We start from the raw sequence: 17,178 nt of genomic DNA, 5'->3' as shown, positions 1-17,178 counted from the left end.
GGGATTTTTTTTTTCAATGATATGTCCTCAGCCTCTAGAATAGTACTTAACTCATAGTAGATATTCAATAAATATTTGTTGAAGAAAATTAATGAACATGGGGGAGAAGGGAACAGACAAAATGGGTAAAAGGAAGTGGGAAGTACAGGCTTCCAGGTGTGAAGTAAGTCATGGGGATAAAAGGTAGAGCATGGAGGGGGAAAAAAATTAATGAATACTTTCATACCATCAGAGATAACCAAATTTGGTCTGTTACAACAAAAAAACATCCACAAAATATAATGTGCACATGGTATTGTGAGAACCGGATATAAGGAAACTAACCACTTAATGGTGATTGAATCAACACATAGCCTTTCAGGAAATTAACTGAATTGTGTCAATCCTACTTATAACCCTCTAGTAAAATGAATATTCAGCTATTAATATAGTAATGGTGTGATATTTTTCTGAGAAATAGAAAGAGAAACTGTTACATTAGAAGAAAATCCTTTGTTTCTAGGCCAAAAGATTTCAGAAACTCTTTGGATGTCTGAAAAGAAGAAGCTATATATGATACATCTGGAAAAGTTGGGAAAAAATTATCAAACATTAGTAAACCAAATCCAGAAGAATATATAAAAAATGATAATACATTATGACCAAGCTGAATTTATACCAAGAATCCAAGGATGGTTCAATATTAGAAAATCAACATAATTCATCACATTAACATATTAAAAAGAAAAATTACCATCTCGATACATGCATAAAAGTATATTATAATTTAACCATCATCCTTCATTGAAAATGAAACCTGGGTGGCTCAGTCAGTTAATCATCCAAGATCATGACGGATCTCACAGTTTGTGAATTTGAGCCCTTCATCAGGCTCTGCACTGACAGTGCAGAACCTGCTTGGGATTCTCCCTCTTCTCTCTCTCTCTCTCTCTCTCTCTCTCTCTCTCTCTGTCCCTACCCCACTTGCTCTCTCTCTCAAAATAAATTAATTTTAAAAATTAATAATACAAAAATAAGCTAAAAAATGAAACCTTTGAAAACTTTATTAACCTAATATTGTGAGCCTTAATGTCAAATCCTAATCATTTAAAAATAAAAAAGGGCATTAAATCTTCAAGTAAGGATAGGAAATTAGATACCAGGGAGGTAAAATTCTAAATTCTAAGGAAAATAAATCACTTAAGAGCCTATAAATCATTTTAAAAATTATTGTTTACTATGGAAGTTCCAAAGGGTCAGGAGATAATTTATTCTCACCTATATGGCCACTATAAAACTTTAGCAATGACTGGAGAAAGATTCCTATGCAGGAAGAAACAAATAGGAATAGAAGAATCAATAATTAGAAAGAAATATACAAAACTGTAATTATTTGTAGGTGACAAAGAAAAATTCAATGGCATTAACAAATAATTGAATCTATTAAGAGAGTTCTGTAAAGTTACCAGACTCAAATGTAAAGAACATAGAGGTCATCATTCCATTCTCATAACAAGAAAAAAAAATAAACAAGTGAAAATCAACAGTTCTTTTTAGATTCATCAGAAAAGCAAGATCACACCACAACTACTTTCCAGATACTTTTAGGAATATTAGCTCAGTATATGCAGTAGAATTAAGTTGTATTCCCTAGTTCATGCTATACACAACGTACATGCCATATTCACAGGGGAATCCCATCTAGAATGAAGTCTCTATTAGAAAAGGCAAATTTTAAAGGCCAGCAGAAGAAAATGAAGAAAAATATCTGAGTGGCCTTAGGGTTTAAAGGATCTCAAGAACTAAAGGCTTGAAACATTAAGAAAAACAAAAACAAAAATGAAACAAAAACAAAAAAAAAGATGGGTTTATATACATCACAAATTGAGAACTTCTGTTCACAAAGAACATCATAAGCAAAATTAACAGTTGACAGACCAGAGAAGATATTTGCAATGTTTAAAACATGCTAAGGAATTAATAGATGGCATGTGTAAGGAAGAGCTGCAAATGAGTAACGAAAAGAAAGGAAGCCTCAATAGAAAAGCAGGCAAAGGTTGTAAGTAGGGAAATCACTTAAAGGAAGTTCAAAGGCAAATAAGTGTACAAATCAGACAAATGCACTAGAATCAGAGAAATATCAATTGTAATAATATCAAAATAAACCTTAACATCCATGAGATTAATACCAATTAAAAAGCAGATAGATAATACCAATTGTAGGTAAGAAAGTAAAGAAATGAGATTTCTCATCTTATACTGGAGGAGTGTAACTAAAACAATATTATAGAAAATAATCTGATGGTACTTAATGAATTCAATATACACATTATCCAATGTCCTAACAATCGCACACCTGGGTATAAACATCAAAGAAACCTGCACACAAATCAAAAGGCAACTTACATAAGGATATTCACCACAGTATTATTTTGTAGTTACAGTTTGTAGTTGAAAGTTACTTTAGGTACCCATCCCTAGAGGAATAGAGAAGTAAATGCAATGGATACAGAATCTGAAATACTATACTACACTTAGAAATAATATAGTAGAAGCATACATAACATATACATAGTTAACATCTACACAAAATAGATCTTAAATATATACTGTTGAATGAAAAGAGTTGAAACAATGAGCAATCTGTAAGACAGTATCATTTATTTAAATTAACACGCAGACGTACGCAAAAGACAACTTTATTTTACCAGCATATATTATAAACATCATAAAGCATAAGCCTTAGAGGGTAGGAGAAATGGAATAGGGTAGTGAATAGTGAAATAAAAATAAGTAAAATGATACAATAGAGATGGAGGAGTTAAGATGGCACAGTAGTAAGAAGACCCTGGACTTGTCTCGTTCCTCAAACAGTTAGATCAACATCAAGCCATTTTGAATACCTAGGAAATCCATCTGAGGATTAACAGAACAATCTACATAATTTGAGAACATGGCAGGTACATGGTATGAAGAGGTGAATGGGGTAGAAAAGAGCCGAGGTGCTACAGAGGAGAGGGGACCCTTTTTGTGGAGAGGAGAAAGACAAAGGGGGAGAGAGAGCAGCACACTGTGTTTGTGTAAGAAAGCATGCCCTGTGAAAGCAGCTGTAGAGAAAGTGAAAACACAAGCAAAGGCCTACAGTTTTTATAAACAGTGGAGCACAGTCTGAAGTTTAAGAGGTCAGGCCTCTGGACAAGGAAGCAGGACAGAGCCCTGGGAACAGGCAGCAGGTTCTGAGGATCCTTGGGTCACGTGGGGAGAAAAAGATATGGAAAGTCCTCAAATACATGGAGGTTGAAGAACATCCTACTAAAAAATGAATGGGTTAACCAGGAAATTAAAGAAGAAATTTTAAAAACTACATGAAGCAAATGGAAGTGAAAACATAGCAGTCCAAAACCTTTGGGGTGCAGAAGAGGCAGTCCTAAGAAGGAAGTATATTACAATTCAGGCCAATCTCAAGAAGCAAGAAAGGTCCCAATTCAAAGCCCAACCTTACAACTAAATATGCTAGAGTATGCACAATAAATAAAGCCTAAACCCAGCAGAAGAAGGGAAATAATAAGGATTAAAGCAGAAATAAATGATATAGAAACAAACAATACAGGAGAACAGATCAACAAAACTAAGAGCTTATTTTTTGAAAAGACTTAATAAAATTGATAAACCCCTAGCAAGACTTATCAAAAAAGAAAAGAAAGAGAAAGAACGGGAGGGAGGGCCCAAATAGATAAAATCACATATGAAAGAGAAGACATCACAACCAATACCACAGAAATATAAGAGATGGAAAAATTATATGCCAACAAACTGGACAGTCTGGAAGAAATAGACAAATTCTTACAAACTCACAAACTTACCAAAGCTGAAACAGGACCAAATAGAAAATTGGAACAAACCCATAACCAGCAAAGAAATTGAATCAGTAATTAAAAATCTCCCACCAAACAAGAGTCCTGGGCCAGATGGCTTCACAGGGGAATTCTACCAAACATGTAAGGAAGAGTTAAGAGGCACCTGGGTGACTCAGCGAAGTGTCCAACTCCTAGTTTCGGCTCAGGTCATGGTCTCAGTTTGAGTTCACACCCCACATCAGGCTCTGTGCTGACAATGCCAAGCCAGATGCCAAGGATTCTCTCTTCCTCTCTCTCTCTCTGCCCCTCCCCTACTCTCTATTTCGCCCTCTCTCTCAAAATAAACAAATGAGCCTTTAAAGAAGAGTTAATACCTATTCTTCTCAAACCATTCCAAAAAATAGAAATAGAAGGAAAACTTCCAAACTCATTCTACAAAGCCAGTATTACTTGATTCCAAAACCATACAAAGACTCCACTAAAAAGGAGAATTACAGGCCAATATCTCTGATGAACAGGGATACTACCTCACTCCTGTCAGAATGGCTAAAATTAATAACAAAAGAAACAACAAGTGTAGGCCAGGATGCAGAGAAAAGGGAACCCTCTTGCCCTGTTGGTGGGAATGCAAATTCTGGAGAACAGTTTGGAGGAGGTTCCTCAAGAAACTCCAAATAGAACTACCCTACAACCCAGCAATTGCATTATTAGATATTTACCCAAAGGATACAAAAATATAGATTCAAAAGGGTACATGCACCCTGATGTTTATAGCAGCATTATCAACAATAGCCAAACTATGGAGAGAGTATAAATATCTGTCCATTGATCAATGGATAAAGGAGATGTGAGATACACACACACACACACACACACACACACACACACACACACACACACACACAATGGAGTATTACTCAGCCATCAAAAAGAATGAAATCTTGTCATTTGGAACAATGTGGATGGAGCTAGAGTATATTATGCTAAGTGAAGTAAGTCAGTGAGAGAAAGAAATACTATATTATTTCATGTATATGTGGAATTTAAGAAACAAAACAGATAAACATATGGGAAGGTGGGGAGATAAAAGAAGGAAACAAACCACAAGACACTCTTAATGGTAAGGAACAAACTGAGGGTTGATGGAGGGAGGTGGGTGGGAGATGGGCTGGATGGGGGATGGGTATATAAGGAGGGCACTTGTTGTGATGAGCACTGGGTATTGTATGTAAGTGATGAATTCTACTCCTGAAACCAATATTTCACTGTATGTTAAATAAAATTTAAATTGAAAAAAGGTAGGCCAGAAGGCATCAAAGACAACTCTGTCATCCTTATAATTTTGCCTGGTCCCCAAAACACAAACATCTATGTAGGTCCAGCCTGCTCACAATATTAATTTTGTTTAAATTGTATTGCTAAAATATTATGCTCAGAGGCAATAAATAAAGGTACCTCTTCAAAAAAAAATGGTAACAATAGAGTAGTCATGCACCAATGATGATAGTGTGTCCTCGATTAGGGAGAATTATTAATTGAATTCTATAGCTGAGCTCCAAATGAAATGAAGAAACTAATAATAATATAAAACTAAAACTCATAACAATAACAAAAAACCCCTATCAAAGCAATTCACCATATTAACAAATTAAAGGAGAAAAATGCTGAATATATCCATAGATACAGAAAAGGCATTTGATACATTTCACCACCTATTCATGATTTTTAAAAAAGAAAACCTTGGGGCATCTAGGTGGTTTGGTACCTGAGCATCCCACTCTTGATTTCAGCTCAGGTCATGATCTCACCGTTTGTGGGATCCAGCCCCATATCAGGCTCTGCACTGACAGACAGTAAATAAACAAACATTTAAAAACATTTTAAAAAAGAAAAACTTGCAGAACTTTGAAAGGAACTTTAACAAGTATCTAGATAATTCTTTTTTTAAAAAAAAAATATTTATTTAGAGAGAAAAAGAGAACACATGTGAGCAGGAGATGGGCAGCGAGTGTAGGAGAGAGAATCCTAAGTAGGTTCCATGCTATCAACTTGGAGCCCAACACAGGATTCAACCCAATGAATTGGGAGATCATGACCTGAGCTGAAACAAAGATTCAGACACTTAACCTACTGAGCCACACGGGTGCCCCCAGACAATTCTATATCAAACATCATGATTTTAGCAAACATGAGAGAAGCATTCTTATTAATGTCAAAAATGCACCAAGAGACCTGCTAGCATTGCTCCTAGTCAATATTATGCTGAAGGCATTAACCTATGTAAAAACAAAAACCAAAAACCAAGATAATGAGTATTAAGTGACAAAACTATCATTATATGAAAACCATTATCATCTTCATAGAAAATCCTGATACTACCAAAACTATATGAATATGAGAATTCAATATACAAAATTCATTAATATTCATATTTATAAGCCAATAAATTAGAAATAATAAATTTTAAATTCTCACTCACAATGTAAGCAAAATCATAAAATACCTACGGAAAACAATCTAACTAAAAATGAAGAAGACCCTAACACAGAAAACTATAAAGTTTATTTACTAAAGAAAAATTTTAAACATCAGAAGAACTGAAGAAACACATCACATCCATGTATTAAAATACTCAATATTAAGAAACGTTTAGCTCTTGAATTTTGATTATATATAAATTTAAGATAGCATAATGAAAAATACAATTTAAAGACACAAAAGTTTATCATAATAGGAAGCAGATATTTTCAGTCTCCAAAAAGGAAGGGGGTGCCAGGAAAGATATCAATAATTCAAAAACAAAAAAATGGGCAAAAGACATTCATAGAGAAGGAAGATGAAAAGGCCAACCATTTTAGGAAAACAGTCTCAATCTGGAAAGTAATCAGAGAAGTGCAGATTAAAAAAAAACAGTAACAAGATAACACAATAATAATTTTTATAAAAATGGGAGGAAATAGATACTTTCTACTAATGGAAATTTAGCTGTACTTAGTAAAATAAAAAATATGTGCACATTTATGGGAGATCCCATAAAGAAACTCTTATGGTTGTGTTCCAGAATACCTGAAGACATTCAGTCTATCATGGCTTTTAACAGTGAAAATGTTCTGTATTCATGAAATGGCAAATACAACAGCTAAAAAAATAAATTCTATTTCCAATCTATACTGAAAAGATTTCAAATATATAGTAAGGAAAACTGTACAAAAATATGCACAGTATGGCATCGTGTATACAAATTAAAACCACACAACATATACTATATTTGTAAGTATAGATAAATAAAAGTATTTTAAAAGTTGTTTAGACAGAATATACATTAAACTCTTTAGCCAAAGTTTCAACAGAAAGGTGAACTGGAATGAGGATGTTGGTTTAGTTCCTTAAGGCTTAAGCATAAACAGTAATGTTTTAGCCTTTTTAAGAAAAATTTAAGATATAATAAAAAACAATGTTTAATTCTACATCAGAGGACTAAAAGTACTGTTATACTATTCTTTGTATTTTCCTGAATTTAAAATATTGTTGAAAGTATAAAAGAAAACTCTATTTCATTTCAGTCCCATTACATAAATATGTGAATATTTTTTAAATATAAAGTTAAATTCAGGACATTAGTTGCTATGCCCACATTCCTTGATCCAGCTCTAAATACCATATGGTAAAAATGAGGGAAACAGTCTACAACATGACTCTAACCAAGATTTGTGTATCCTGATTTGGGTAGACAACGGAAACTGCAGATGTTTGAGCAAGTTATAATATGGTGTGAGCTATACTTTTAGGAGTATTCATCTTTCAAATTTATGTAAAGGAGACTAAAATGGAAAGATGATTTGAAGATCATCTGAGAAATCTAAGCCAGAGTAATATATTAATATTAATAAATGGTAAGTAGTAATTAACATGGAAAGAAAATAGTAAATCTCATTTCTCTCTTTTTTATAATACCCAAACACCAAAGGTACTTGAAAAATGTTGACTAAGTACAATTTTAATTCTTATCTTCTCAATAGAAATATTCTTGATAATTTTGAAAGTTAAATAATCTTTGTATATAAATTATCCATAAATTTTAAGCCATTCACATATGAATTTGACCTTGTTATTTTACTTAACAGTGCTACCATGAACAAAATATGAGGGGTTTTCTTTACCCACCGTATCCACAAAATCAATATCTGTTGTTCTCAGATTGAGACACTGATAATAAAGTAATACAAATAATAATTTATTGAACTATAACTTATTACATGGCAAAGAGTGGTGGACACCTTCATATATTTTCCTATTTAACCTTTACTTTAGCACTGTAAGGCAGGAATTATATTATCTCCTCACTTAACTGATAAGAGAACTGAGGTTCCAAGATAGGAAATAACTTGACCAAGATCAGACTAAAGCTAAATGTTGATACTGAGATGTAAACCAAGGTCTAATTCCAAATCTATGCTCTTTCCACTCTCTAATCTCTTCCTAATCTCTTCTACCAAACAACATCATTTATTTATCTGTCACAAACCCAAATTCTTGAGTTCCAAGTGGCAATGAATGTTGACAAGTCGCCATTACTAAAATATCTTTATTTTTAGGGTACTTATTTTATAAACAAGTATGATACATTATACAACCTCTCTTATAGTTTTTAAGAACAGCTAATTAACCACTTCAAACTCCAATTCTTGAAATGGGGTTAGTAATATTTTTTTGTCATGGGATTGTTGTATTGAGATGCTTTTAGTCACTGGCCTAATTTGTTAATCAATTGAGATTAAATGAGAGGAAATATTTAAGCATTTAGCAGTGTCCAGCATGTAGTTCGTGCTAAGTAATATTATCAGCCACTATTATCTTATTAACATATTTCATAAATATTTTATTACTGATAGAGTTCAACCCTTTGATAAAGAATCCAAAGTCTCCATAACCTTCTACAGCACAAAAGAATTACATCCTTGGTACTCAGTATACAATCATGGAGCATCAACAACCTCAATTTCAAAAGCATCTACACAGGACACCTGAGTGGCTCAGTCAGTTAAGCATCTGACTTCGGCTCAGGTCATGATCTCACAGTTTGTGGGGTTTGAGCCTCACATTGGGCTCTGCGCAAACAGCTCGGAGCCTGGAGTCTGCTTCAGATTCTGTGTCTCCCTCCCTCTCTCTCCCCTTCCCCTGCTTGTGCTCTGTCTCTCAAAAATAAATAAACATCAAAAAAAATTTTTTTAAGTATCTATAAAAACATTCTCTCTTCATTAAATTAAAAATATGAGAATCATCTAACAGCTCAACAGAACACTGGAATCATAATTCTAGAGCAATTAATTTTTTAGGTTAGCCTGACATCTAGTGGAATGATTGTAGCCACCCACAACTTAAAGAAAAGTAACTGATAGTTTCTGTTAAAGACCAATATGTGATGTAAACGTTTTAAATAAAAAAGGAAAATCAACTTAAGCCTTGCCTTATTGTCAGGCACTCTACTGAATGCTTCCATATGTCTTATCTCCCTCATTCATCTGTTCGAAATAAGTATTTAGTGCCCACTACATGCTAGGCTCTTACAAAGAATTTTTTTTAAGTGGATATGATCCTTGTCCTTTTGGAGTTCACAGACTAGTAAGGAATAAGCTATTAAACAAATCATTATGTAAATGACTAAAAAGTTATAAACTGTGTTCAGAAGTATGAAGGACTTTAGAGGAGAATCCTTAATTGAGTAGGAAGTTCAGGAAAGGCCTCTTTGAGGAAGGGATATGTGAACCAACTTCTAAAGTAGCAGTGGGGATTTAAGACAGAAGGAATATCATGGGTCCTGAGTTAAGAAAAGGTTTGTTGCTTGGGGTGCCTGGGTGGCTCAGTCAGTTAAGCATCCAACTTCTGCTCAGGTCATGATCTCACAATTTGTGGATTCGGACCCCACGTCAGGCTCTATGCTGACAGCTCAGAGCCTGGAGTCAGTCTTCTGATTCTGTGTCTCCCTCTCTCTCTGACCCTCCCCTGCTCTGTCTCTTTCTCTCAAAAATAAATAAAACATTAAAAAGAGGTTTTTTTAAAGGAAAGGTTTGTTGCCAAAAGATTTGAAAGAAAGGCAGTGTGACTACAGTTGTAAGGGAAGCACACAGTACAAGATCAGCTTAGGGAGATCTATGGTGGCCAGATCAAGCAGGCCCTGTGAAAGAGTAGGCCCGCTTAAGGATTCATGATTTTTCATTTCATCATATATAATGGAAGACATCTGAGGTTTTTAAACAGGGAGAGATATGTGATGAGTAATAGGGTTGGGTTTTTTTTTAATCTTTATTTATTTTGAGGGACAGTGTGGGGAGGGAGGCAGAGAGAGAAGAGACACCGTATCCCAAGCAAGCACCGAGCTGCGGGCACAGAGCTGATGCAGGGCTCTATCCCACAAACCGTGATCCTGACCTGAGCTGAAACCATGAGTTAGACACAAACTGATTGAGCCACCCAGGCGCCCCAGGGTTTTAAAAGAACTATGGCTCCTATAGGGAAATGAAATAGAAGAAGATGAATGTGAATGTACAAAGGACAAATAAAACCCACTGGAAGAGAATTTCAACAGTGCAAACAATAGATGGTTTGGGCTCAGGCTACAGTGGTTGCTATCAAGATATATTTTGAAAGTATATTCAGATTCTGGTGATGAATTGGATATTGGAAAGGAGCTAGAAGTGAGGAACAAGAAATCACTGAAAATACTCCATTATTTCCATCTTGAACGACTGAATAGGTAGAGGTATTGAGGTGAAAAAGAGTGAAGGAAGATTTGAGAGTGAGGTCAAGCCTTTATCATCAAAGAATAACACCGAGACATTTATTTATCTGCAAACAAATTTTTTTTACATGGAGACAGTCATTAATTAGATTGTTGTCAAGGAAAGGCAAAGAACTGTACTTCTGAGAGGAAAAAAGCTGCAGACAGTCTAGGAAACTGAGTCTTCTTTGCACATCTTTAGAAGTAAACTAATTAGCTGGTAGCAAAGAGGTCTGTCTAGGCAGTGTGTGTTTGTGAAGGTTGTCCGAGGATAACACAGAAAATAGTTTCGGTTATATTCAATTTCCCATGGAAATTTGCCATGGAGCACATGTGGCAGGCTGCCCAAAGGTAATGTCTACTGAGGCCCTTCCATTTGCCTTAGATGAGCCAACCTTTATCACTTCCCTCATCAGTATTTCTCAACTCCCTCCTTTGGGTCAAAACAAACTCTAGAAGATGCAAATTTTACCATGAGGGTTTCAGATCCTTTTCTGACTTAGTATTATCAGTTTTATGTCTGCTCAAGATACTTGAATGTGAAACACTTGAGATTTCTAGATTTGATTCTATTGAGCTGGCTGACCAAATAAGCCAGGAAACAAATCATGCAGAATCTGCAGAACAGGTTACAGATTTTCCTATTTATTCTGATAATATTGAGTTAACACTAAAGGTTTGCAATCAGGAGAAAAACTGGATTAGAACCTGAAATTCTAAAATTTAGAAAATTTTATGATATTTATGAGACAACTGAAAAGTTTCTCACTGACTGTCTGCTTGCTAATATCAAGGAATTATGGTTAATTTTGTTTTAGGTACAATAACGGTATTATGGTTACGTTTTACCAAAAGAAAGAGTTCTTATTTTTAAAGATTTTCATGTTGAAATATTAATGAAGTAAAAATAAATTGGGAGTCACCTCTGAATAGTTATACATGAATGAGGCAATTGCCTGTGGCATAAAGCGAGAAGAGTAAAGGAATAAGAATGATGCCTTTGAAGAACCTCATCTATTAAATAAAGGCCAGAGAGGGGAAGCTGGGTGGCTCAGTCAGTTTAGCGTCTGACTCTTAGTTTCGGCTCAGGTCATGATCTCGTGGTTTGTGACTCTGAGTCCTGCGCTGGGCTCTGCACTAACAGCATGGAGCCTGCTTGGGATCCTCTCTTTCTCCCCAAAATAAACAAACTTTTAAGTTTTAAGAAATAAAGGCCAGAGAGATGAGGACAAGCAAAGAAACTAAAGAGCACCTACTGGAGCAGTAGAAGGAAATCAGAGGAGTATTATACAATGGAAGCTAAAGGAAGAGAGGTTTCAAGAAGCAAATGATGCACATAAAGTACTTAACACAGGGCCTGGAATATGGTGCTCACTAAATACTGCATGTATTACACTGGTGAACAAGAAGGAACATACCAAGTAATGGTGAGAGAACAAGACAGAGACATCACAGAGAGTAATCTTTTTGGGTGTGTGGGGAAGAGTACATTTAGAGTAGTTTCAGAGGTAAATGAGAGGCACAGACATTGAGACACTAATCAGAGATAATGCTTTTAAGATCTTTGGCTGACATGGGAAGGAGATATATAAGGCAGTGGTTGAAATGAGGTTATGAGAATGAACAGAGGCAGTGTTTGGTTTTGTGGCAATTTGGGAGAAGTTTAAAATGTAAAATGGTGGGGCGCCTGGGTGGCTCAGTTGGTTAAGCGTCCAGCTTTGGCTCAGCTCATGATCTCACAGTTCATGGGTTCCAGCCTCATGTCGGGCTCTGTGCTGACCACTAGCTCAGAGCCTGGAGCCTGCTTCAGATTCTGTATCTCCCTCTCTCTCTCTGAACCTCCGCTGCTTGCACTGTCTCTCTCGGTCTCTCAAAAATAAATTTTTAAAAACATTTAAAAAAATGTTTAATGTAAAATGGCAAGGAACTTGTAGAAAGAGGGATACATATGAAAGAAACTATAAGAAAGAAAAAGGGATAAATAGGTGAGTACCAAAAAGGTGGGAGAGGTAGGATTCAGAACACACAGAGAAAAGACTGATCTTCAATGGGGAGAAGGGCATCTCTTTCATTCTAACAGAAGAGGAGAAAGGATGGGAGCAGATGTAGGCAGGCTGGAAAGATGTTCCCATTCACCTTGCTCTAGGAAAACAATTCTCCAGTACATATTCAGTGGTGTTGTAGTATAAAAATCTGTGAAATTTCCTGTTCTCATTTTCTGGTGCAGTGCTGTAGATCATTATTTTTCTTAAAACTCTCTCCTGCCCTTTAAAATATATTTCAAATAGAAAAAAAATCTTAATATAATGAACGCCTGCCTACACTAGTTAAGAAATACAAATGAAGCTCCAATTCTACTCTCTTACCTCTCCCACAGATAATCATTATATTGATGTAGATGTTTCTCATTCCCATGCTTGTTTTAATACATTTACCACTTACTGAACTGCACATGTATCATATGTACATAATATATCTGAATACATCTTTAAACGATATGTAGTCTTGTTGCGAATATTTTAATCTTTCAGTAACAGTCTGGGAGAGGTAAATTTTCTCAGTCTTTGTTTGAGAAATGCCATTGTTTGGCACTCTGAAGTGATACTTTAGTTGCATATTAAATTCTAGGTTTATTAGTTTTTCCTCAACTATTTGAAGATACTGTTTAACTTCTGGCTTCTACTATTCTTGGGAAATCTGTTCTGCTGTTTCCTGATCTAATAGTTATTTTTTCACAGGTAATCTTTTATATGATTCTTTTCTACATTTTATCTTTATCTTTGCTGCACTACAATTTCACTGACAACATGCCTAGGGTGTACTTTTTTATTTATTCAGCTTTAGACTCCTGATTATTAACTTTGAAACATGATTTCATCAATTCTGGGAAATTATCAGCCATTATCTCATCAAATTTGCTTTCTAGAAATTTTGTCGGATATTGTATTGAACTTCTTCAGTCTAGCTTTAGTTTATTTCATTCATTCTTTTAATTTCCTATTTCTCCATGCTGTCCTTTGTATAATTTCATAAGAACTCTCTTCCATCTATTCATCTCTTCATCTGTATCTAACAACTAGTAATCAGTCCATAAAATTATTTTAAATGGATGTATTTTATTTTTTTATTAATAGTTTGTCAAATAGGTTTCCATATAACACCCAGTGCTCTTCCCCACAAATGCCCTCCTCCTTTACCATCACCTCCCTCCCCCTCCCTTCAGCCCTCAGTTCGTCTTCAGTATTCAATAGCCTCTCAGGTTTTGCATCCCTCTCTCTCCCCAACTCTTTCCCCCTTCCCCTCCCCATGGTCCTCTGTTAGGTTTCTCCTGTTCTCTTGTTTGACCTATGAATGCAAACATATGGTATCTGTCCTTCTCTGCCTGACTTATTTCGCTTAGCATGACACCCTCGAGGTCCATCCACTTTGCTACAAATGGCCAGATTTCATTCTTTCTCATTGCCATGTAATACTCCATTGTATATATATATACCACATCTTCTTGATCCATTCATCAGGTGAGTATTTTAAACTCCTGAATCTTCTTTTTTTTAATCTGTCCTTATTTTTACACTCTTACTATTTTCTTTAGATTTTAATGTTTGTTTTGTTTATTTTTGAGAGAGAGAGAGAGAGAGAGAGAGAGAGAGAGAGAGACAGTGCAATCAGGGGAGGGTCAGAGAGAGAGGGAGATACAGAATCTGAAGCAGGCTCCAGGCTCTGAGCTAACTGTCAGCACAGAGCCCAACACAGGGCTCGAACCCACAAACCATGAGATCATGACCTGAGCCGAAGTCGGACGCTCAACCGACTAAGCCACCCAGGCGCCCCTTTTCTTTAGGTTTTAATTATCCTTTCCTTCTCACTCTGTATATCTCCTGATGGAAACCTTTTCTATCAGATCTATGCAAGTGGCTGTAGACTCTGTATTTTTAACCCAGTGTTCTTCTTTAAGCCTTAATTACATATTTCTAATTGCCTTCCAGACATTATTTGATGTCTCGTGTCTTGTGCTATGAGGTTTACCTGACTACTTCATGTGCAGTAAAGTAATAATGTGTCCCTTCCATGATTTTCCATAGCATTTCTCTGTTCTACTCAATTAATACTTGGCAATACACAGCTTCACAGTGTAGGTTTTCTTTGCATGTGAATAAAACCAGATTGTAAGCCCTCAGAACACAGGGATCATGTTTGTACTTCTTAGCAAGACTTCTGGATATCCTTAACTCCACTGACTACTTGAATGCCTTCAAAGCCGGGTATTTTTAGATTTGACTTTCCGTAATATCGTATGTGTGCCTGTCCTTTGGCAGAAGGACAATTTTTTATTGGTTGGTGTCCACTAAATTGATCATAGGGATTGCTCATAATAGGTGTTTGCTAGTTGATCTGATTGGTAAGTAACAGAAAAGTGGGTCCTTTTTAAATTTCCTTGGGAATTTAAGAACTTAAACTTCTACCACTTCATTTGGAGATATTGTCTCCTTCCTCCCATATCTCAAAGCATCAGTAAGTAACTGATATGTACCCTTCAGGATAGGACGCTTATTGCTAGTATGAGTCACATTAACCTAACTGACATCAATGCAAGCCAACCTGTTATTTTACTCTTCATTTTTATCTTCATCCCAAGTCACAAAATAGTACCACTAACTAAAGTATAAAATAAAATTACAACCAGGTCTTATTTTAAAGTGAAATGAATATTCAGTCCTCACAGTTAAAACATGGGCATAAAGGGCAAGATAGTTCCAAGAAAAGCTTTAAAAGAGAAATAACATTGCCAGTAACCTAGCACTTTATTCAGGATTAATGGGTGTGGTGAACCAAATCCTAAGCATAATAGGAAAGAAATTATGTCATTTTGAGGTGAGGAAAACTTTTGGCTTGTTGGCTAGTATTTATGGCAAGCCATGTGGATTGTATCCAAATTTTTAATTTGAAATGTAATACAGATTTTAAATTTATATTAATTCTTAAACATGAAATACCAGACAAAATTAATTCAATTCCTTATTCTTACATAATAAATTTTTGAGAAGAGGCTAGAATTCTGGGGGTTTTTTTCTTTTTTCCTCTCCCTCTCTGCCTTTTGTACAATGTATACATTTGTGTTGTAAAACACTAGAGCAGTTTTTAAGTATATACGAATAAATATGAAACTTCCCCTTTATCCTCCTAGGCCCTTCCCACTTTGTCCCTTTCTCTGTGTGTACCATTCTGTACCAACATAGTCATATGAATAAATAAATCAAATCACACTGTATGTATACGACTTGCTTTTTCCCCTTATCAATATAACTTAGAAATCTTTTTCCATTTTAGTATGTTTGTCTCCATAATCCTTTTAACAATTGTATAGTATTCCACATTATGAAAGCACTACAAGTGATAAAACCATTTCCTTACAGATTAACATTTAAGTTGTTTCCGGCTTTTTAGTACTAAAACCACTATTGCAAAATATTATTTGTATACTTCTCTTTGTATAAACCTATCTTTGGATAGATTCCTATAAGTAGAACTATTGAGTCAAAGAGCTTATATATTGTAAATTTTGGCAAATATGCAATTAGCATTCCAGATGTCTTTATCAGTGTATACTTCCTCCAACAGTGTATGAAAGAACTTGTTTGCCCACATCTTCCAATATTGCTAGATATTCATGCTAACCCTTTAACTCTGACTGGAAAGTAAAAATAATAAATGCTATACAAAGTTGTAGGGACACAAGGGAAAAGTAAAAAAACAAAGTCATGAGTTTTCATTATCTCATCTTTAATATAATATGCTAATAGATAATGTCTAAGGTTGAAACAGATGGTTTTTTTAAAAGAAGGGGGAAAAACTCACATAAAATTAATGACTCCAAGAGGGTTCTTTTAGGATCTAGTATCTCTCCTGTAGAAGAAATAAATGAGGTTCAGCTACCCATTTTTTTAAGTTTATTTATTTTTGAGAGAGAGACAGAGAACATGGCACACAGTGGAGGAAGGAGGGAGGGAGGGAGGGAGGGAGAGAGAGAAAGAGAGAGAGAGAGAGAGAGAGAGAGAGAGAGAGAGAGAGAGAGAGAGAAAGAGAAAGAAAGAATCCCAAACAGGCTCTGCACTGCTATCGCAGAGCCTGACTTAGGACTCAACATCACAAACTGCAAGATCATGACCTGAGCCAAAGCCAAACACTTAACTTATTGAGCCACCCAGGTGCCCCTATTCATTTTTTTATTTCTCTCAAATGTGAGTAAATCCAACTTAATACCTTTTAGAACTCTTTCTCTGTTTTCTTTCTTTCTTTCTGTGATGTCTCTCTCTCGCTCACGCTTTATCTGTATTTACAAAGAAAGATCTTCACCAAATATTAACACTGACTATTTGTGGGTGGTGGTACTGGGTTGCTGGTTGCTTTCTTCTTTGTCCGCATCTATGCTGTTTGAATATTTTTAATGAGTAGGAATCATATTTATTAAATCAATAAAGTTGCTACTCTAAAATCCAAAAAATTAAAATATGAAAGAAATATTACACACACACACACACACACACACACACACACACACACACA

At 35.3% G+C, this 17,178-nt stretch overlaps 1 long non-coding RNA gene across 1 annotated transcript in view; it reads right to left on the bottom strand.

The window, feature by feature from the left end:
- LOC115298276 overlaps positions 1–17,178 on the bottom strand; it is an 86,034-nt gene that overhangs the window by 53,712 nt on the left and 15,144 nt on the right. The gene's annotated exons all lie outside the window — the stretch shown is intronic.

Source organism: Suricata suricatta, chromosome 8 (assembly GCF_006229205.1).
Source record: "Suricata suricatta isolate VVHF042 chromosome 8, meerkat_22Aug2017_6uvM2_HiC, whole genome shotgun sequence".
In the NCBI taxonomy this organism is placed as follows: domain Eukaryota; kingdom Metazoa; phylum Chordata; class Mammalia; order Carnivora; family Herpestidae; genus Suricata; species Suricata suricatta.
This window is presented reverse-complemented; position numbering and strand designations above follow the sequence as displayed.